Below are 24,145 nucleotides of genomic sequence, written 5' to 3' on the forward strand. Positions count from 1 at the left end.
TTACACCGAACAAGTGCTACCTTAGGGTGCAGCTTGGCTGACAGAAAGATGAGTGTGACAATAAGGGGAGTTGGACAATTTGAGGCTTGCTCTGATTGGTGGCCAACTTGACTATGCCAAAGGAACTGGTGATGTCATTTAATGTGCTGATGAAGGCCCATAGTTCCTAGTCTATGAGACACCTTGTTGTCTTCCTGTAGAGCCAGCAGAGTGCCAAAGAATGGTCTGGTGGCAAAATGCAAAAGAGCTCCCATACACAAGAAGCTTGCACGTGTGACTCACCATCATGGCTACCAGACGTCTCAGGTGCTGTAGAGCCTCCTCCACCAGTAGCATGTGTGGCATTAGCTACAATATATCTGACCAAAGGAAAAGCTGTCTTGGCTCTAGAAGATGTTTCTAATGCCCGGGACATGTGCTGTATATTGCTGATGGCAGCAACTTCCTCCTCTGATTACCACAAATTTTTTGACCCTTGTTGGATGCTCAGGTTTTGTCCAACACAAAATCATTTGTGTGAAATGGCTAGTGCGTCTTGTTCCCCTCTGATTCCCATCTTGAGATTTGCCCTGGCTCAGAGTGCTACTTACAGTGTTCCTACCACCTCTGCTCACAGAGCCTGCAGCAAAGAATAGTGTTGTTCATCTCCTTCAGTACCATACCTTCTGAGAACAAAGGTTGACGGTTCATGTTTTCCAAAATATCAACTGGAAGACGTTTTTCTGGTATAGTATGTTTCCTAGCCCCCTGGGCACCGTGAGATTGGAAATTTCATTCTGTACAACATGAACCTTTATTGTGGCAGAGAAGGTGGACTGAACAGAATAGTGACTCCAGTTGATGGTCAGAGGTAACAAAATCCTGATTTGATTGAGTTGAGTGATGGGACATATACTCCATCTGCTTCCTCGTCGCTAATGCGCTTGCCAGTGATTGAAAAGGAGGCAAAATGCGACATGCTGTTGGTACTACCAATGCCGGGACAGTTGCTGCCAGCACTACTGGTGGTGCTAGAGCTACTACAAGTAGCAAACACATTCTTATCCATGATATTAGGGTTTTTTTTAATCACGCTCCCATATCCTTTACCCATGCTATGTTTGGGTGTAGAATTTATTTTCCACAAAAGTATAACTGTTAACTGTTTTCTAAACTTTGTTAATGAACGTAACCAATTTTTGGTTTAAAATTTTACCACCTATCAGAATATAAGCTTAAAGTAAAAAGGTTGCTATGTAAGTACACAAACATAAAGTAATTTCCTGCAACAGTCAGCAGTATTTTTGTGATGCCTATGATTATTCCTTGCAAATAGTCAAACAGTTGCAAAGCTTACAATTTTTTCTTTTTCGGTTTATGTATTTTTTTTAAATAATGATGGTCAACTCCCAAAAAACGAAGCTAATGAAGCCGAAAATGCTAGGTTGCGATGTTGCTACACATAGGTTCAAGACTGATAACAAATATATGGTGTAGTGCAGCGGGGTTGGTGCAGTGTGACAGACATGCAGTAACCCAGGAAAGTTCAAAATAAACGTGTTTTATTGTCCAGAACTTACAGAGTAAACAGCACCGGATCGCAACTGGGAACAAAGACAGTCCGTATCCGAGACTCCTTGCTGTGGGCAACTGCACCACCGTGCTATGCTGAGGGGTGCCAGGCCTTTTTGCTTTGCTGGGCTGCATGTTCCTTCATACAGGCTGAGCTTTGCAAAGCCACCTGCTCTGCAAGTTTGCAAACCAAGACTGACATACCCAACCCTTTCCTGCAGGGTATTTAAATGGAATCTGTGGCCATGGGCCACTTGTAAGACCTGGCCCGGAGGGAGCAACATGCCCCACTACCATCCTGTACTTTGCTCCAAAAATAAAAGCCCATGCCGGGTTTTCTTAAATCTGCTTTGGGCAAATAGCTTGCCCAAGACCAAACTTACTTTTATTTTGCACTGCAATCACAGCTATATATGTGACTGCAATGCACTCCAGAGGTCTTAATACGTTTCTATGCTCATCCTGGGGCACACATAGCGACCCTCATATATAACACCTGTCACTGTCTCAGAATGGCAATAGCGATAGTATGGCCTTGGGGTGTACTGTGCTATGAACTGGTGGTTTAGGAGCAACATGGGACGAGCTCTGAAGGAAGTGGTACCTGTACTGACCGCAGTCCCTAAGCTCAACACAACACTAGAAGTAGCCGTGGGATGCTCCTGACACTCCCTAGGCACCTCGTCACAGCCTGAGAACTAACTACCCCTAAAGATAGAAACAGGAAAACTATCTTGCCTCAGAGAAAATCCCCAAAGGATAGATAGCCCCCCACAAGTAATGACTGTGAGTGGAGAGGGAAAATACATACACAGAATGAAACCAGGATGTAGCACAGGAGGCCAGTCTAGCTAGATAGATAGGACAGGATGGAATACTGTGCGGTCAGTATAAAAACTACAAAAAAATCCACACAGAGTTTACAAAAATCTCCACACCTGACTAAAGGTGTGGAGGGTAAATCTGCTTCCCAGAGCTTCCAGCTTCACTGAATTAATCCATACTGACAAGCTGGACAAAACATAGAAAGCACAGAACGGATAAGTCCACAACCTGTGGACAGAAAAGAGCAAGCAAGTACTTAACTTTGCTGAACTGGTCAGGATAACAGGGAAATCCAAGAGAGATGTGAATCCAACCAGGAACCATTGACAAGTGGCACTGGCTGAAGGGAAGAGCCAGGCAAAAATAGCCGAGCAGAAAGACAATCAGTGGAAGCAGCAGCCGACTGCTAAATCCAAGGAGCAGCCATACCACTTAAAACCACCGGAGGGAGCCCAAGAGCAGAACTCACAAAAGTGCCACTTACAACCACCGGAGGGAGCCCAAGAGCGGAATTCACAACAGTACTGCACCTAGAGTCAACAATTAAACAGGTATTCCAAAAATAAAGAGACCTTTCATTAAAAGTTGAAGAGAAAAAAAATCATGTGCCTTTACAAAATCAGATGGGACTGACCAGAAAATGAAAGAAGAATCACATCCACATGCAAGCACGTGCAACTGGCTGTTGAACCCAGGTGGAAACTGTACATGTCTAATATTAGACTAATTAGAGTATAATGAAGAGCTCAACTAATTATTTCAAAGAATGCACACACTTTAGTAGGTGGCCACTTATGTTTAAGTTTTTGGATGATTTAGTTTTAGAATAATGAGAGAGAATGTTTTAAGGCTTTTTTATTACTTACTGCAAAGTCAAAAGTTTACATACATTTCATTAGTATTTGGTACCATTGTCCTTAAACTGAATAACTTGGGTCAAACGTTTGGGATATCCCTCCACAAGCTTCTCACAATAGTTGGTTGGAATTAGGGACTACCACTTGCATTTTCAATATGGTACAAGGACATTGAAGGAGTAGACCACATTTGCATTAGGTCTTGTCATGTGGTTACCGCAACAGTTTGGAGCCATAAGACCGCAGCGTCTGATTGTTTCTACACTGGCATTGAGAAGAAGCACTTCTCCTTCATTTTAATGATGCTTATTCCTTCTGGCTGAGCAGGGGTTAATCGGCCACGTTGGAAATCTCTGTGTTCGCAGCTGAGCTCAGTTAGCCTCTCCTTTCCCCTCTATAATCTGGGCTCTGTTGCAAATCCTCGTCAGAGCTAGCATTTACTGCATGGCTTCCAGAGGGAGCCTATTGTGTTCATATGAGAAGGAGTGTTGCTTGGTTTGTATGTGTGGTGATTCCCTATCCTTCTCTATTTTGTTTTTGTTTCCCCTTCCTCCATGCCCCGATGCATTCCTCTTTATATGTGAGTGAATATTTTGTATGTCTGGAGTTTTCTGTTAAACCTTGTTTCAGTTGCCTTGTTTGTCTGGTTGGTGTACTATGGTGCACAGTAGCGCCCCTCTTCCCTGGATGGGGGAAGAGAGCAGGTGGAGGGCTGACTCAAGAGAATAGGCAAAGGTGGATGCCCTGACATCTTCACCTTCAGAAGTATCATGGGAAATAGGGTGAGCTAGGGTGCCCCCTAGTGTTAGGGACAGGGAAGGAGCCCCTGGTCCTGGGTCACCCGACAGCTGTGTTGTGACATTAGCTCTGACCGTAGCCATTTTTTCTGATCCATTATGGATCCAATCGCTGCTCTGACAGGGCAACTGCGACAGCTCAGTCTGGAGGTGGCAGATTTATACTTGTTGGTTTTACTGCACCCTAATACATCTGGTGTGAGACTCTCATCTCCCAGCTAACCATAGTGAAACCCAAGACAGCTTTGCCTGACAGGTTCTCAGGGGGTGTGACAAGTTTGCTGTGTTCCGGGAGGCCTGTAAACCATACTTCAGGTTACAAATTCTTAAAAGGAGAAAATGAAGCCACTCACCAGTCTTCCAAAAGATTCCTTTATTAACACCAACTCCAGATAAATTTCATGGCCGGGGGAGAGGGAGCCGAAGCTTGTGTGAGCAGAGGGGGACGACGGCCATTTCGCGCTGTGCCTGCGCTTCTACGGATTGACCCGTAGCAAAAAGATTAAGGCTGATGCCTTATCTGATTGTTTTCCTGGTGGAGGAAATAAGTGTGAACCGATACCTATTCTTCAAAAAGGGGTGGTGATGGCATCTATATGCTCCGATCTGGAAAGAGAAGTCGTTGACACTCAGGGGGATGCCCCTGCTGCCTGTCCACTTGGTAAACTATTTGTTCCCGTTAATCTTCGTCTGAGAGTCCTTAGTGAACATCACAATTCAGTGTTAGCGGACATCCTGGTATAAACTGACATTCTTCGGTCATCCACTATCCTGTCTGTGATAGCCCTTTATATTGGCTGTTCTGCAGCATGTGATCGGATTGCTGGAGGGAAATATGGGGAGCCCCCTGTGTAATACTGTATATTTACATGTATGTTCACCATTTTAGTTGTCATTATAATCTTTACTTGCGCTTTATTCTCAGTTTAAAATATCAATACAAGTAGTAATATCAAGTAACCAATTCTAATAATGCCCTGTGAAGAATATAGTTCAGCAACGGGTTCCTTTTTTCCCTGTCTTTGAAAGTAAAGGCAGGAAGGAAAAAAAAACATTACTGAACTATGCTATCCATTAGAAAATGGAAGGTATTTCTATTTTTATTCGAGAAAATGAAAAAAAACCAGAGATGTGACAAAATTGAAGGAAAACCACCCTGGTGTGTGCTCTAAATGGATTATAACTTGATAGAACGGTTTCTTTCAAAGGATTTTCTTTCCTTATGGAGATAAAGTATAATTATGCGATTATGAGAGGTCTATTATGTTTTTTTTTTTTCATTTTATTTTTACTTTTAACTGTCTGTCTTACTGTCTAGGATGCACTTTACCCATGAGGGAAACAATTATAGTAACAATTACATAAAACATCTCTGAAGCAAAATCCCATAACCATATGAGTGCTAATTTGGAAAACTAGTAACAATATCATCCTAGAGACAGACTTCTCTAGACTTAGAATGTAGAAAGATTTTCATGCTAAATATGTAAATATTTTGAAAGTAAATATTAACTTAAAGACTTAATTGCTTAACAGAAGCGAAAACAAGCCTTACTGTGAGATGCATAGTTACTGATGTAGTAGTTTTTTGCTTAACACACACATTTTAACTATACCATAATGTCGAAAAAGATCTACATGCAGAAAACTGTAATTTGATACTAAGTTCATAATAACATTAATAACCTTATTTATACAGCACCAACCTTTTTTGCAGCACTTTACAATTAAGCGAGGACATGTATGAACAACAAAGACAATACAAAGTAACATATAGTAAAACAGTCTCAAGAGGAGTGAGGGCCCAACTCGCAAGCTTACAATCTACAGCTCTGGCAAAAATTAAGAGACCACTGCAAAATGTTCAGATTGTCTGATTTTTCTCTCTATAGGTATATTTTTGAGTAAAACATAAATTGTTCTTTTATTCTATAAACTTCTGACAGCATGTCTCCAAATTTCCAACCAATAAATTTTGTATATTTTTTCTGACAAAGAAAAATGGTCAAAATAAAAAAACAAAACAGTGCTTTCAGACCTCAAATAATGCAAAGAAAACAAGTTCATAATCATTTAGAAGCAACAATACTAATGTTTTAACTCAGGAAGAGTTCAGAAATCAATATTTTGTGGAATAACCATGATTGTTAATCACAGCTTTCATGTGTCTTGACATGCTTTCCACCAGTCTTTCACACTGCTTCTGGCGCAAAAATGTAAGCAGTTCTTTGTTTGATGGCTTGTGACTATCCATCATCCTCTTGATTACATTTCAGAGGTTTTCAACGAGGTTCAGGTCTGGAGATTGGGCTGCCCATGACAGGGTTTTGATGTGGTGGTCTCTTAATTTTTGCCAGAGCTATATAAGGAAACAGGGGGACATAATAGGTAAAAAGTGCTTGTCATGTATGGCCCATCCATCATTATAATAAACTAGATGGTGGCCCATGTCTAACGCATCGGGTATTCTCAAATATTTATGTAGTTTATTTATGAAAATGTAAGAATAATGCAATGAATACACAGGATTTTCCAGGTAAAATGTATACATTATCAGTGAAGCGGTGTTTAAATCCTGTGCCAATATCACTGATTGGTAGCGGCCGGCCGATCGCGACCAATCCACGCAGCGGGGTTTAAATCTCGAGCCAATATCACTGATTGGTCGCGTCGGGCCGGCCACAACTAATCAGCGAAGCATGGTTCAAATCCCACCCAATTCGCAGCCGGACTGCGCCAGTCGCTGATTGGTCACGGCCGGCCGGGCACGACTAATCAGCGATATTGGCTCGAGATTTGAACCCCGCTGCATTGATGATGGTTCAAATTCCGTGCCAATTCGCGGCCGGACTGCGCCTGTCGCTGATTGGTCACGGGCAGCTGGCGAGACCAATCAGTTTCGCGGGATTTCCGTTACAAACAGACAGAATTAGAAGATTATATAGTAGATACCCGATGCGTTAGAATCGGGCCACCATCTAGTATTCATATAAACATTGGTGCTTACATTTATGTTTTAACCCATTGGACACACTGCCATTGTTTTTTTCCTGTCTTTATTTTAAGAGTTAAAACTTTATTAGTCATCTATCGCTGTATAACAGCTTGTTTTCTACAGGATGACTTATAGTTTTCAAAGACACCATTTATTTTACCATATGATAAACTTAAAAACGGGGAAAATTTTTATTCTCTCCCTTACACACTGTCCTCCATGTTGTTCTCTCCCTCACTGACTGTCCTCCATGTTATGCTCTCCCTCATAGACTGCCCTCCATGTTATTCTCTCCTTTAAAGACTGTCCTCCCTGTTATTCTCTCCCTCACAGACTGTTCTCCATGTTATTCTCTCCCTCACAGACTGTCCTCCATGCTATTCTCTCCCTCACAGACTGTCCTCCATGTTATTCTCTCCCTCACAGACTGTCCTCCATGTTATTTTCTCCCTCACAGACTGTCCTCCATGTTATTCTCTCTCTCACAGACTGTCCTCCATGTTATTCGCTCCCTCACAGACTGTCCTTCATGTTATTCTCTCCCTCACAGACTGTCCTCCATGTTAGTCTCTCCCTCACACACTGTCCTCCATGTTATTCTCTCCCTCACAGACTGTCCTTCATGTTATTCTCTCCCTCACAGACTGTCCTCCATGTTATTCTCTCCCTCACAGACTGTCCTCCATGTTATTCTCTCCCTCACAGACTGTCCTTCATGTTATTCTCATTCTAGTATATGTATGTAGTTTATTTATGAGCGCTGATTGGTCGAGGCCGGTCGGGCGTGACCAATCAGCGATTCAGGATTTCGGTTACAGACAAACAGACCCTTAGACAACTATATATATAGATAGGGGATTTCAAATAAGCTGCATGATCCAGTCATCATTCAGTATCTGTAACAGTATAGTTATTGTTTACTATTTGGTGCATGAAGATGAGGAGACAGATGAACAGGAGGAACCAGATTCTGAGGATAATTTAGAAAGAGGGAACAGGGAAGAGTTAGATTAGTGAAGTCAGGTGACAGGCCTGTCTGAAGAGATGTGTTTTTAAAATGTCGGGCAAGGTATTAATCGGATCATCTAAGGCAGGGGTCCCCAACTCCAGTCCTCAAGGCCCACCAAAATGTCATGTTTTCAGGATTTCCTTAGTCTTGCCCAGGTAATAATTGCATCACCTGTGCAATGCAAAGGAAATCCTGAAAACATGACCTGTTGGTGGGCCTTGAGGACTGGAGTTGGGGACCCCTGATCTAAGGTAGTACATTCCAGAAAATTGGAGAAGCACGAGAGCACAAGAGAAATCTTGGAGATGGAGGTGGGATGTTCAGATTATGGAAGATATTAGTTTTAGCTGAGTTGCAGAATGGAGAACAGGGGCAGGGAGATAGACAGAGATGAGGGAGGAGATATAGGGTGCTGCAGAACAGTGGAGACCTTTGTGGGTCATCACAAAATATTAACCCCTTTCTGCCAGCTGACGGGATAGTACGTCAACTGGCAGACTCTCCCGCTTTGGGGTGGGCTCCGGAAGTGAGCCCACCTCAAAGTCATGACATGTCAGCTGTTATAAACAGCTGATATGTGGCTGCAATGGGTGCGAGTGGAATCGCGATCCGCCCGCGCCCATTAACTAGTTAAATGCCGCTGTCAAACTCTGACAGCGGCATTTAACAAGCACCGCCGGCCGCGGAGCAGGAAGCGCTCGCACCGCTGACCCCGTCACATGATCGGGGTCAGCGGTGCATTGCCATAACAACCTGAGGTCTCCTTGAGACCTCTATGGTTGTTGATGGCAGATTGCTGTGAGCGCCACCCTGTGGTCGGCATTGGAAGCAATGCTGCATTTCTGCTTAAGGTGGCATACTATATTATTTAAACTTCGTCCCTAGCAACAACATTTTTTTTTATTGCGAAAACATGGATAAACTAGTAGATATATTTACACCAATTAATCACTCAGGGGCGAAAATGTGACAGATATTAGTCAAACTTTTGCATTTATATGTTTAGTATTTATTAATTTATTCAATGTTAACAACAATATACGGTGTGTGTATGTGTATATATATATTGTATATATACTGTATATACACTGTGTGTGTATATATATACTGTATATATATATATATATATATACTAGCTATTGAACCCGTTCTACGCCCGGGTGGCGAGCATTTATATTGGTATATGGTCTCCATCCTGGTATGTGCTGCTCCATCCTGCGTCCCCATCCTGTCATGTGCTGCACCCATCCTGCGCCCCCATCCTGTCATGTGCTGCACCCATCCTGCGTCCCCATCCTGGTATGTGCTGCACCCATCCTGCGTCCCCATCCTGCGTCCCCATCCTGTCATGTGCTGCACCCATCCTGCGTCCCCATCCTGTCATGTGCTGCACCCATCCTGTGCCCCCATCCTGTCATGTGCTGCACCCATCCTGCATCCCCATCCTGGTATGTGCTGCACCCATCCTGTGTCCCCATCCTGCATCCCCATCCTGTCATGTGCTGCACCCATCCTGCGTCCCCATCCTGTCATGTGCTGCACCCATCCTGCATCCCCATCCTGTCATGTGCTGCACCCATCCTGCGCCCCCATCCTGTCATGTGCTGCACCCATCCTGCGTCCCCATCCTGGTATGTGCTGCACCCATCCTGTGTCCTCATCCTGCGTCCCCATCCTGGTATGTGCTGCACCCATCCTGCGTCCCCATCCTGCGTCCCCATCCTGTCATGTGCTGCACCCATCCTGCGTCCCCATCCTGTCATGTGCTGCACCCATCGGGGGCCTGAGCAGGCGGGGACACCGGCGCGCTGTGGGGGTCAGGTGCCGGTATCGCCGCCAGCTCAGGCCCCTGGGCACTTACTATATTCACCTGTCCTCCGTTCCACCGCTGGGCGCCGCCATCTTCCCGGTCTCCTGGCTGTGACTGTTCAGTCAGAGGGCAGCGCCGGCGTGCTTTAAGCGTGTCATCGCGCCCTCTGAACTGAAGGTCACAGGCCGAAGACCGGGAAGATGGCGGCGCTCAGCGGTGGAACGGAGGACAGGTGAATATGGCCGATACTCACCCTCCTGGCGGTCCCTGCTTCTCTGTTGGAGATCGCGGTGTGCGTTCAGTGTGAACGCATACCGCGATCTCCCGGGAGCTTCACTCTGTGAGGCCCAGACTGCGCCGGCGCAGTGACGCTCCCAGCTTTATATTATATATATATATATATACTGTAGATATAGTTATATATTGTACAGTATATATGTACAGAAATATTTGTACAATTACAGAAATTTGGGCACTTTACCTTTGAAATGAGGAAGCCTTGTAGAAAAATGTAAAGAAATCATAAACGGCACTCCAGAGGGGATAGATGAGGTGCCTGAGTAGAGTTCTAATCTGTACCACTAGTAGTAATGAAACTCGGCACTCAAAAGGAAATGTTGCAAAGCAAGGTGTAGTTATTTATAGTCCATGGATCAACAGCTAGTGGATAACAATTCGGTCTACACGGACCTTCATCAGATAAATGCTGTAAATGCTGTGTTGTTGAAGTGGAAGATGAGTAGTCAATATTCATAGGGGATGACACTTTAAATGAACTGAAGGTGGTAAGAGATACGTCTGAGCTGGGGTATGGTGGCTGAAAGCCACAGTCAGGAAGCACTTCCCAAGACCGTAAGCTTTTTTTTTCACACAATGTGCCATCTAATCACAGCCATGCCAATTCTTGACATGGCTGGGACTGAGTCGGAAGTTCCCACATGAAAGTTTGTTGATTGGCTCCACAGACTTTCAAAGATCTATGTTCGGGCTGCCGAATCTGAATGATAACACAGACTTCCGGAAAAAGTCTGTATTTGGCATCCATGCACGGACACTAGGTGTTCGATACGGACCCCGAACTTTACCGTTCTGGTTCGTCCATCTCTACTGATACGTGTAATGATGCTTCCACACACATAAACAGCAAACAATTAAACTAAATGTAGATCAGTGCAAAGCATGACATTTCTTCTAGTATTTTTATATATTTACCCATCCTTTGGTTCTTATATTGTCCCAGTACATCTATTTGAGACCCACCCCTTTTCAGATATAGAATTTACACTTCAACACCTCTATGATCGTTTTAGTTCTATTTTTTGAGTGCTCTTGTACCCTATGACTCTCTTCACACTCTTTCAGAGATTGTCTTGCTTAGGGTGCATCATGATTAGAAGTGGTACCATGTACTCATTCATGTTAGCACTCAAGACAGCTTTATTCTATCTACAATTTTATACTCCTGTATATAATCTAGCCGGGACATGCCTCATCAACTTGGTATGCCCTAATGGTTTGATTATAACATTTCTGTGACCACAATCCGCCCTTATATCTATTTTGGGTCAGTTTCATCCTTACATACCGTACTTATAAAGAAAGAATCATTTAATAATATTTTATTTGAACATTTAATTTACTGTAAAACAGTTAATTTAATTTTGAACAGATCATTTTCTTATGCATTGTTATTTTTGCTGTATCTTACTAGGTTTATAAATTGCATGCACATCAACTGACATGTGTCAATCATTTCCCATACCCCTCTTTACCCCTCTTATTTTTGACTCCATCCAGCCACTAATGGCACTATTTTTTTGTATTTATTTCTGCTGGACTCGTATTGAAACATATAAACTCTTTAAGGTCTTTAGTTTAATAAAATTACTTATCCAAGGCTACTCATCCAGCTTAATGGATATCAATGAAGAGGTGACAGTGCTGTGAAGATGTCTTTTCCAGTTACTCAACTCCCCAAATTTTACTTAAAATGAGGCTTAGCTGCATTACCATATGCAGCTTACAGACAAAAGTGGCACTGCTTCAAGAAAATGACTTACACCTCCTCTAAGAAAGTGAGTTGTTACCGTGTAATCACTACTACTTAGAAAAAGCTGGACTGGACAAGATACAATTTCTTTCTTTTCCAGCGTAACAAAGTACTTTTATGGGAATAAAAATCTAAATTATTACTGCAGTTATCTACCAATTATGTGTCCAACATGCCAAATAGTTATAGATTTTATACTTACAGAAGCACTCCCATCAAAATTTTTATTTTCTTAATATGTTGCTGTCGTCATACTATTTAGCATTGAGTACTTACAATTGCTCATTTTGTCTTTCTACACAGCTAGGCACGTGGTCAAAATTGTTGGTACCCCTCGTTTAATGACAGAAAAACCCACAACGGTCACAGAAATAACTTGAATCTGATAAAAGTAGTAATAAATAAAAGATCTATGAAAACGAACAAATAAAAGTCAGACATTGCTTTTCAACGATGGTTCCAAATAATAATAATAAAAAAAACTCATGAAGTAGGCCTGGACAGAAATGATGGTACCCTTAATGTAATATTTTGTTGCACAACTTTTTGAGCCACAAAAAATACTACCAATCCCAAAAGAAATATTAATATGCAGCAGGGTAGAAAGGAAACTATATTAAATAAAATTTAACTTTTAATATTAGTATTAAAAATGTAAAAGACAAGAACAGCTAACATACAAAACATAAACCGCACGCCACAAAAGTAGCAGAAAAACACCCACCGTTCAAAACATATATCAACTGCTGGGTGTATCATAGATAAGCTACTAGGGTGAATTAACAGGTACCGGTCAATAAAAACCAATGAGGCCGAGCACCAATCACAATACAGCACTGTCCCTGGGTAATATCAGTAACCTCTAAAATAGAGAGTCCAACTGTACCATATCAACATAATATACATAATATACCATATGGTTACCCTCACATAAGAAAAGACATATGCTAGAAAAAGAAAATAAATGGAACGGTCTCACCCAGGTAGATCATACTTCATGTTCCTCCTGGTTTCTCTGGCAGTTCCAAAAGGGATACTTCAGATGGATCCCAAAATGTGGGGAAACGGATGAACCTTAATGCCGTAATATTATAAACCCACCATTAGGATCCATGAGTACCCAAGATTACCCCCATGGCCTCCCGACGGCTGGATGATCTTTAAACAAGGAGGAGGTTTATTCTGTGCCCGGAAAACCCCTTCATTCCCCAAGCTGGCAATACTTTAATTCATTCATTCCTCCCCTGATGATTATGAACAATGAAACGCGTCGGGAGGCCATGGGGGTAATCTTGGGTACTCATGGATCCTAATGGTGGGTTTATAATATTACGGCATTAAGGTTCATCCGTTTCCCCACATTTTGGGATCCATCTGAAGTATCCCTTTTGGAACTGCCAGAGAAACCAGGAGGAACATGAAGTATGATCTACCTGGGTGAGACCGTTCCATTTATTTTCTTTTTCTAGCATATGTCTTTTCTTATGTGAGGGTAACCATATGGTATATTATGTATATTATGTTGATATGGTACAGTTGGACTCTCTATTTTAGAGGTTACTGATATTACCCAGGGACAGTGCTGTATTGTGATTGGTGCTCGGCCTCATTGGTTTTTATTGACCGGTACCTGTTAATTCACCCTAGTAGCTTATCTATGATACACCCAGCAGTTGATAAATGTTTTGAACGGTGGGTGTTTTTCTGCTACTTTTGTGGCGTGCGGTTTATGTTTTGTATGTTAGCTGTTCTTGTCTTTTACATTTTTAATACTAATATTAAAAGTTAAATTTTATTTAATATAGTTTCCTTTCTACCCTGCTGCATATTAATACAACTTTTTGAGGCAATCACTGCAATCAAACGGATTCCTGGTACTGTCAATGAGACCTCTGCACTTTTCAACAAGTATTTTGACCCACTCTGTAATTCTTCTGTTTTTCATTAGGTCTATGAAATCACGTGATTAACCCCTTCCCGACCCATGACGCCACGTAGGCGTCATGAAAGTCGGTGCCAATCCGACCCATGACGCCTATGTGGCGTCATGGCGGGAATGCTTCCCTGCGGGTCCGGTGACCGGGGTCATTCAAATGTCACCGTACCCGCAGGTGCAGGGGGACCTGTACTTCACCCCAGGGGGGGTGGCTTTGCCCCCCCGGGTCTACGATCGCTCCTGGTGACCTTTTTTTAACCCCCTCCAGCTCTGATTGGAGCTAGCGTCCATGTGACGCTAGCACTCCAATCAGAGCTGGAGGGGCGGAGAAAAACAGTGTCTGCCTCGCTCCTCAGCTTCATCCCATCCATGGAAGCTGAGGAGCGAGGTGCCCGACTGCTCACCTGCCCCCCAGACACCGCGATCGCCGCCGCCGCTGCTGCATACCGCTTGAGAGCGCCGCCGCCGTATCCCCCACTGCTACCGCCGCCTCCCCCACTGCTACCGCCAGTACCACCGCTGCTGCTGAGGACAGGTACCTCCCCTCTCCTGTCCTCCACTCCCCCCAACCTCCGCTCCCTCCCCCCTGCCCCCCCCCGATCATCCCCCAGCCCCCCTTTATCACCAGCTCCTGCTCTATTTTCTTTTCTCCTATCGCCCCCTGCATCTGTTAGCCCCTCCTCCCCTGGTGATCACCCTCTTTAGTGATCACTGCTAATCACCCCCTGCCCCCCCCTGATCACCCCCTACCCCCCCGATCACCCCCTGCCCCCCCCTGTCCACCTGATCACCCCCTGCCCCCCTTTATCACCTGCTGCTGCTGCTGTGTTTTCTCTCCTACTGCTCCCTGCGTCTGTCAGCCCCTCCTCCCCTGGTGATCACCCTCTTCAGTAATCACCACTAATCACCCCCTGCCCCCCCTGCTCACCCCCTACCCCCCCTGATCACCCCCTGCCCCCCCCTGTCCACCTGATCACCCCTCTGCCCCCCTTCATCACCCGCTGCTGCTGCTGTGTTTTCTTCTCTCCTACCGCGTTTGCGTCTGTCAGCCCCTCCTCCCCTGGTGATCACCCTCTTCAGTGATCACCGCTAATCACCCCCTGCCCCCCCCTGCTCACCCCCTACCCCCCCTGATCACCCCCTGCCCCCCCTGTCCACCTGATCACCCCTCTGCCCCCCTTCATCACCCGCTGCTGCTGCTGTGTTTTCTTCTCTCCTACCGCGTTTGCGTCTGTCAGCCCCTCCTCCCCTGGTGATCACCCTCTTCAGTGATCACCGCTAATCACCCCCTGCCCCCCCTGATCACTCCCTGCCCCCCCTGATCACCCCCTGCCAATACCCCCCCCGTCCACCTGATCACCCCTCTGCCACCCTTTATCACCTGCTGCTGTGTTTTCTTCTCTCCTACCGCCCCCTGCGTCTGTCATCCCCTCCTCCCCTGGTGATCACCCTCTTTAGTGATCACTGCTAATCACCCCCTGCCCCCCTGATCACCCCCTACACCCCCTGATCACCCCCTGCCCCCCTGATCACCCCCTGCCCCCCTGATCACCTGCTGCTGCCAGCTTCATCTCCATCTGATGCTGCATCTCCTCAGCCCCCTCCTGTCCCCCCGCGCCTGACAGCCCCCCGCGCCTGACAGCCCCCCGCGCCTGACAGCCCCCCACGCCTGATAGCCCCCACGCGCCTGAGAGCCCCCACGCGCGTCTGACAGCTCCCCGCACCTGATAGCCTCCTCCTGCAGAAGAGTTGCACCAAACACTCGCACATACACACGCACACGCAACACTATAATAAAGTTTAGATTTTTTTTTACACACGCACACGCACCACACACACAATGTCCCGCTCATCCCAGTCATCCCAGTCACAAAGGCTGTACTCAGCTGAGGAGGCATATTCCTTTCTTGCCTCCGAAGCTGATAGTGAGGGAGAGGACCCCACTTTTCTGTATTCCTCCCACTCTTCCTCCCCTAGTGACACCGACTCGCCACCCCCAAGATGTCGCAGGTCGAGAAATCGTCCGGAGCCCAGGGGAGGGGAGCCGGAGCCCAGGGGAGGAGAGTCGGAGCCAAGTGTAAGTGACCCCCAACCTAGTGCTAGTGACGCCCAACCTAGCACTAGTGCCCCCGTCTGGACCCCCGTCCCTGAAAACTTTGCTCCACGGATTCCTGATTTCATTCCCCAATCAGGAATGCAATTTGAGACTGCCAACCTCCGGGAGATAGACTTTTTCAAAGTCTTTTTCTCTGAGTCAATCGTCAGTCTCATGGTGGAGCAAACAAATTTGTACGCCCTGCAATTTTTTGCCCAAAACCCAAGTTCATCATTTTCTACTTGGAATCCCGTTGACTCTGGAGAAATGATGAAATATTGGGGACTGGTCCTTCACATGGGAATTGTGAAGAAACCAGAAATTCGCCAATACTGGAGTACTGATATTTTATATCAAACTCCAATATTTGGCATGGTTATGAATCGCAAACGTTTTGAGGCGATTCATAAATTTCTCCACTTTAGGGACAATACGGACATCCTTCCTCGCGATGACCCGAATTTTGATAGACTGTTCAAAATTCGGCCGGTCATCGAACACTTCAGCAACAAGTTTGCTGAAGTGTACATTCCCCAAAGGGAAATTTGTGTGGATGAATCCCTCATCCACTTCAAAGGGAGGCTTCAGTTCCGTCAGTACCTGCCAAGCAAAAGGGCGAGGTACGGGATAAAACTCTACAAGATCTGTGAGAGTACCTCAGGGTACACTCTCAGCTTTAGAGTTTATCAAGGAAAGGACAGCAGTATCCAGCCCCCAGATTGTCCACCTGCTCTGGGGGTGAGTGGGAAAATAGTGTGGGATTTGGTCCACCCACTGCTTGATAAAGGTTACCATCTGTACGTTGATAACTTTTATACAAGCATCCCACTCTTTCAATCCCTCTCTGCCAGAGCTACCGTCGCTTGCGGTACTGTGCGCAGAAACAAGAGGGGTCTCCCTTTGTCACTAATTGAGCAGGTTCTCCCAAAGGGTGAGAGCTGGGCCCAATGTAGTGGCAACATGCTTGCGGTCAAGTTCAAAGACAAAAGGGACGTCTTTTTCTTGACAACAATCCATGGTCCCGGCACCACGGCCAGCACTGTTCGAGGTACCCCAGCACAGGTCCACAAACCGGACTGTGCGCTGAGGTACAACAAACACATGGGGGGAGTTGATCTTTCTGATCAAGTCCTCCAGCCCTATAGTGCCATGCGGAAAACGAAGGTGTGGTATAAAAAACTGGCTGTGCACATCGTACAAATGGCACTGTATAACGCATACGTGCTATCACGATGTGCAGGCCAGACCAACAACACCTTCCTTCAGTTCCAGGAGGCGGTGATAAAGGCCCTGATTGGAGGCGTGGAAGGAGCGGGCCCCAGCACCCCTGGAACTCAAGGTTCCCGTATGGTACCGGTGCAACATTTTCCCTGTGAGGGGAGAGCAAAAAAAAGGTGCCGGGTGTGCTATAAAAGGGGGATAAGAAGGGAAACTCGTTTCCAATGTGAAACGTGTCCCGACAAACCTGGACTGTGTTTGAATGAATGCTTCAGAATTCATCACACGTCCGTGGACTAGCCACATCATGATATTCCAGTACAGAACTCACCCACACCAGGCTGATATACACAACACCACACACACACACCAACCTGACGTACACTACACCACACCCCAACCTGACATACACTACACCACACACACCAACCTGACGTAGTGTGTCAGATTGGTGTGTGTGGCGTAGTGTACATCAGGTTGGTGTGTGGTGTGGTATAGTGTACGTCAGGTTGGTGTGTGTGTGTGGTGTACACTACACCACACACACCTACCTGACGTACACTACACCACACCCCAACCTGACATACACTACACCACACACACCAACCTGACGTAGTGTGTCAGATTGGTGTGTGTGGCGTAGTGTACATCAGGTTGGTGTGTGGTGTGGTATAGTGTACGTCAGGTTGGTGTGTGTGTGTGTGTGGTGTACACTACACCACACACACCTACCTGACGTACACTACACCACACCCCAACCTGACATACACTACACCACACACACACCAACCTGACGTAGTGTGTCAGATTGGTGTGTGTGGCGTAGTGTACATCAGGTTGGTGTGTGGTGTGGTATAGTGTACATCAGGTTGGTGTGTGTGTGTGGTGTACACTACACCACACACACCTACCTGACGTACACTACACCACACCCCAACCTGACATACACTACACCACACACACCAACCTGACGTAGTGTGTCAGATTGGTGTGTGTGGCGTAGTGTACATCAGGTTGGTGTGTGGTGTGGTATAGTGTACGTCAGGTTGGTGTGTGTGTGTGTGTGTGTGTGTGTGTGTGGTGTACACTACACCACACACACCTACCTGACGTACACTACACCACACCCCAACCTGACATACACTACACCACACACACCAACCTGACGTAGTGTGTCAGATTGGTGTGTGTGGCGTAGTGTACATCAGGTTGGTGTGTGGTGTGGTATAGTGTACGTCAGGTTGGTGTGTGTGTGTGGTGTACACTACACCACACACACCTACCTGACGTACACTACACCACACCCCAACCTGACATACACTACACCACACACACCAACCTGACGTAGTGTGTCAGATTGGTGTGTGTGGCGTAGTGTACATCAGGTTGGTGTGTGGTGTGGTATAGTGTACGTCAGGTTGGTGTGTGTGTGTGTGTGGTGTACACTACACCACACACACCTATCTGACGTACACTACACCACACCCCAACCTGACATACACTACACCACACACACACCAACCTGACGTAGTGTGTCAGATTGGTGTGTGTGGCGTAGTGTACATCAGGTTGGTGTGTGGTGTGGTATAGTGTACGTCAGGTTGGTGTGTGTGTGTGGTGTACACTACACCACACACACCTACCTGACGTACACTACACCACACCCCAACCTGACATACACTACACCACACACACCAACCTGACGTAGTGTGTCAGATTGGCGTGTGTTGCGTAGTGTACATCAGGTTGGTGTGTGGTGTGGTATAGTGTACGTCAGGTTGGTGTGTGTGTGTGGTGTACACTACACCTACCTGACGTACACTACACCACACACCAACCTAACATACACTACACAACCCAACCTGACGTAGTGTCAGGGTGTGTATGGCGTAGTGTACGTCAGTTTGGTGTGGTGTGGTATAGTGTACGTCAGGTGTGTGTGTGTGTGTGTGTGTGGTGAATACTACACCACACACACACCAACCTGACATACACTACATACCTTCCATACACAACATAGTGTCCGCTAACGATTGGAGCTAATTTTTCATTCAAAAAGTGAAATGGCGCACCTTCCTTTCCGAGCTTTGCCGTGCGCCCAAACAGTGGTTTACCCCCACATGTGAGGTATCGGTGTACTCAGGAGATATTGCCCAACAAATTTTAGCATCCATTTTACCCTGATGCCTATGTGAAAATGAAAAAAATTGAGGCTAAAATAAAAATTTTGTGAAAAAAAAGTACCTTTTCATTTTTATGGATCAATTTGTGAAGCACCTGGGGGTTCAAAGTGCTCAATATGCATCTAGATAAGTTCCTTGGGTGATCTAGTTTTCAAAATGGGGTCATATGTGGGGGAGCTCCAATGTTTAGGCACACGGCGGCTCTCCAAACGTGACATGGTGTCCGCTAAAGATTGGAGTTATTTTTTCATTCAAAAAGTCAAATGGCACTCCTTCCCTTCCGAGCCTTGCCGTGCACCCAAACAGTGGTTTACGCCTACATGTGAAGTATCAGTGTACTCAGGAGATATTGCCCAACAAATTTTAGCATCCATTTTACCCTGATGCCCATGTGAAAATGAAAAAAATTGAGGCTAAAATAAAAATTTTGTGAAAAAAAAGTACCTTTTCATTTTTATGGATCAATTTGTGAAGCACCTGGGGGTTCAAAGTGCTCAATATGCATCTATATAAGTTCCTTGGGTGGTCTAGTTTCCAAAATGGGGTCATATGTGGGGGAGCTCCAATGTTTAGGCACACGGCGGCTCTCCAAACGTGACATGGTGTCCACTAAAGATTGGAGCTATTTTTTCATTCAAAAAGTCAAATGGCGCTCCTTCCCTTCCGAGCCTTGCCGTGCGCCTAAACAGTGGTTTACGCCTACATGTGAGGTATCGGTGTACTCAGGAGATATTGCCCAACAAATTTTAGCATCCATTTTACCCTGATGCCCATGTGAAAATGAAAAAAATTGAGGCTAAAATAAAGATTTTGTGAAAAAAAAGTACTTTTTCATTTTTATGGATCAATTTGTGAAGCACCTGGGGGTTCAAAGTGCTCAATATGCATCTAGATAAGTTCCTTGGGTAGTCTAGTTTCCAAAATGGGGTCATATGTGGGGGAGTTCCAATGTTTAGGCACATGGTGGCTCTCCAAACGTGACATGGTGTCGCTAAAGATTGGAGCTATTTTTTCATTCAAAAAGTCAAATGGCGCTCCTTCCCTTCCGAGCCTTGCCGTGCGCCTAAACAGTGGTTTACGCCTACATGTGAGGTACCGGTGTACTCAGGAGATATTGCCCAACAAATTTTAGCATCCATTTTACTCTGATGCCCATGTGAAAATGAAAAAAATTGAGGCTAAAATAACATTTTTGTGAAAAAAAGTACTTTTTCCTTTTTCTATGGATCAATTTGTGAAGCACCTGGGGGTTCAAAGTGCTCAATATGCATCTAGATAAGTTCCTTGGGTGGTCTAGTTTCCAAAATGGGGTCATATGTGGGGGAGCTCCAATGTTTAGGCACACGGCGGCTCTCCAAACGTGACATGGTGTCCGCTAACGATGGAGATAATTTTTCATTCAAAAAGTCAAATGGCGCTCCTTCCCTTCCGAGCCTTAGCATGTGTCCAAACAGTGGTTTACCCCCACATATGAGGTATCGGTGTACTCAGGAGAAATTGCCCAACAAATTTTAGGATCCATTTTATCCTGTTGCCCATGTGAAAATGAAAAAATTGAGGCTAAAAGAATTTTTTTGTGAAAAAAAAGTACTTTTTCATTTTTACGGATCAATTTGTGAAGCACCTGGGGGTTCAAAGTGCTCACCATGCATCTAGATAAGTTCCTTGGGGCGTCTAGTTTCCAAAATGGGGTCACTTGTGGGGGAGCTCCAATTTTTAGGCACATGGGGGCTCTCCAAATGTGACATGGTGTCCGCTAAAGAGTGCAGCCAATTTTTCATTAAAAAAGTCAAATGGCGCTCTTTCCCTTCCAAGCCCTGCCGTGCGTCCAAACAGTGGTTTACCCCCACATGTGAGGTATCAGCGTACTCAGGACAAATTGGACAACAACTTTCGTGGTTCAGTTTCTCTTTTTACCATTGGGAAAATAAAAAAAATGTTGCTGAAAGATCATTTTTGTGACTAAAAAGTTAAATGTTCATTTTTTCCTTCCATGTTGCTTCTGCTGCTGTGAAGCACCTGAAGGGTTAATAAACTTCTTGAATGTGGTTTTGAGCACCTTGAGGGGTGCAGTTTTTAGAATGGTGTCACTTTTGGGTATTTTCAGCCATATAGACCCTTCAAACTGACTTCAAATGTGAGGTGGTCCCTAAAAAAAATGGTTTTGTAAATTTCGTTGTAAAAATTAGAAATCGCTGGTCAAATTTTAACCCTTATAACTTCCTAGCAAAAAAAAATTTTGTTTCCAAAATTGTGCTGATGTAAAGTAGACATGTGGGAAATGTTATTTATTAACTATTTTGTGTCACATATCTCTCTGGTTTAACAGAATAAAAATTCAAAATTTGAAAATTGCGAAATTTTCAAAATTTTCACCAAATTTCCAATTTTTTCACACATAAACGCAAAAATTATCGACCTCAATTTACCACTAACATGAAGCCCAATATGTCACGAAAAAACAATCTCGGAACCGCTAGGATCCGTTGAAGCGTTCCTGAGTTATTACCTCATAAAGGGACACTGGTCAGAATTGCAAAAAATGGCAAGGTCTTTAAGGTCAAAATAGGCTGGGTCATGAAGGGGTTAATCCCTTTACCCCGAGGGTGGTTTGCACATTAATGACGTTAATGACCAGGTCAATTTTTACAATTTTGACCACACCTATGGAAAAACATTTCTCTGAACCTGGACACAGTATGACAGATTTAAAAGTCTTAATACAAAAAGGCCATTTTAAGGATAACAGGGAAAGAAAAATTTGGGAATTCAAACTAATGAAGATGTTCAAATCTTTGTGACGAGGACTCAATATAACACCTGGATTTATGAGTCACTACATGGATACAATTCACACCTCCACCAGATGGACTCCAGATAACTAAGAACATCATTCCCACTGCCTCTCCATTTGTAAAGGTACCGTCACACTTAGCGACGCTGCAGCGATACCGACAACGATCCGGATCGCTGCAGCGTCGCTGTTTGGTCGCTGGAGAGCTGTCACACAGACAGCTCTCCAGCGACCAACGATCCCGAGGTCCCCGGGTAACCAGGGTAAACATCGGGTTACTAAGCGCAGGGCCACGCTTAGTAAACCGATGTTTACCCTGGTTACCATCGTTAAAGTAAAAAAAACAAACGCTACATACTTACCTACCGCTGTCTGTCCCCGGCGCTGGGCTTCTCTGCTCTGGCTGTGAGCACAGCGGCCGGAAAGCAGAGCGGAGACGTCACCGCTCTGCTTTCCGGCTGCCCGGCGCTCACAGCCAGAGCAGAGAAGCCCAGCGCCGGGGACAGACAGCGGTAGGTAAGTATGTAGCGTTTGTTTTTTTTACTTTAACGATGGTAACCAGGGTAAACATCGGGTTACTAAGCGCGGCCCTGCGCTTAGTAACCCGATGTTTACCCTGGTTACCAGCGAAGACATCGCTGAATCGGCGTCACACACGCCGATTCAGCGATGTCAGCGGGACCTCAACGATCAAAAAATGGCCCAGGCCATTCCGACACGACCAGCGATCTCACAGCAGGGGCCTGATCGCTGCTACGTGTCACACATAGCGAGATCGCTACTGAGATCGCTGTTGCGTCACAAAACTTGTGACTCAGCAGCGATCTCGCTAGCGATCTCGCTATGTGTGACGGGGCCTTAAGAAAATGCCTAATTTGATTTCCTTGGCTTATCTTTAAGAGGCATCACACATACCACCGCCTGAACAAATATCCTTCTGTAGTATTCATTAAATGTTGTGCTTTTTTCTTATTAATCTATTTGTAATCTGCCTTAAGAAGGAGCCACTGTGCTCTGAAAGCTTGCAAACATATTATTTTCTTACTTTTGTCATCATTGGGCGGAAAAATATTCACATTGAATGTTTATAGAGAATTTTACGCTATTGCTTTTCACCTGGCTTTCTCTCCTATGTAACTAAAGATAGTACCTCCCCCTTCTATCCATTAATAAGGGGGACATTTGGTTGGAACTTAATATTGCTGTGAAATATGTGCTTGTAGTATGCGCAGCCCCACCCCATGGTTTTCTGTGCTCCCCTCATCTCCCTGTTGGTTTGCTAGGCAGTTTTTCCTTTGGAACATATGTTTAGGCAAAGTGTTTTTATACAGCTTGATTTTCCCCTATCTCCTTTTGCTCTGTCCTAAACCTTCATTTCTTATACAATAACTCCTCATTTTTAATTTCTTATTCTTTTGCTCCCTTTCACTGTGTTTCATTGTCTTCCCTCCACTCCATACCTTTCCCCCGTGTCTTTCCCCTCTTAATTCTTTAGTGCTTTTCCTATATTTTCTCTCTCTCCCCATTGCCCACTCCATAGGTCTTAAGCATGTCTCAATTAACTCAGACAGATTTGAAACTATGTTTGATTAAAGTGATCTGCATAGTCCTGGGAAGAGATCTATTTTGATGAGTCTCTTGAGGAAAGCACATGTACAAGTGGCCTTCTTACAGTGACTCATCTCTGCTAAGATAAACCCTTTAACCTCGCGATTCATTTGTTTCCTTCAGTATGTCACAGTTACTCTCCAGGTACAAAATTACATGCCACCAGAATCTTGATCTCCTGTTCATTGCTTTGGGGGTTTATGGAGCATGTAGAATGCTGTTAGTTAAGGACCTGATTGCTTCCCAACTGTTTACCTTTGCCTCACTATACCTGTCAAATGTGGTGTACTCTAGCTGTTTTTCTGGAATGTGTATACGAATTCTCCAGTGGTACTCAGGTTCTGGGAGGTGATTTCAACATGACATTGATGATTCCCTTGACACATTGTCTGTCTGGTTCATCATCCCTATTCTCTG

The sequence above is a fragment of the Ranitomeya imitator genome, chromosome 1, assembly GCF_032444005.1.
Source record: "Ranitomeya imitator isolate aRanImi1 chromosome 1, aRanImi1.pri, whole genome shotgun sequence".
NCBI classification, from domain to species: domain Eukaryota; kingdom Metazoa; phylum Chordata; class Amphibia; order Anura; family Dendrobatidae; genus Ranitomeya; species Ranitomeya imitator.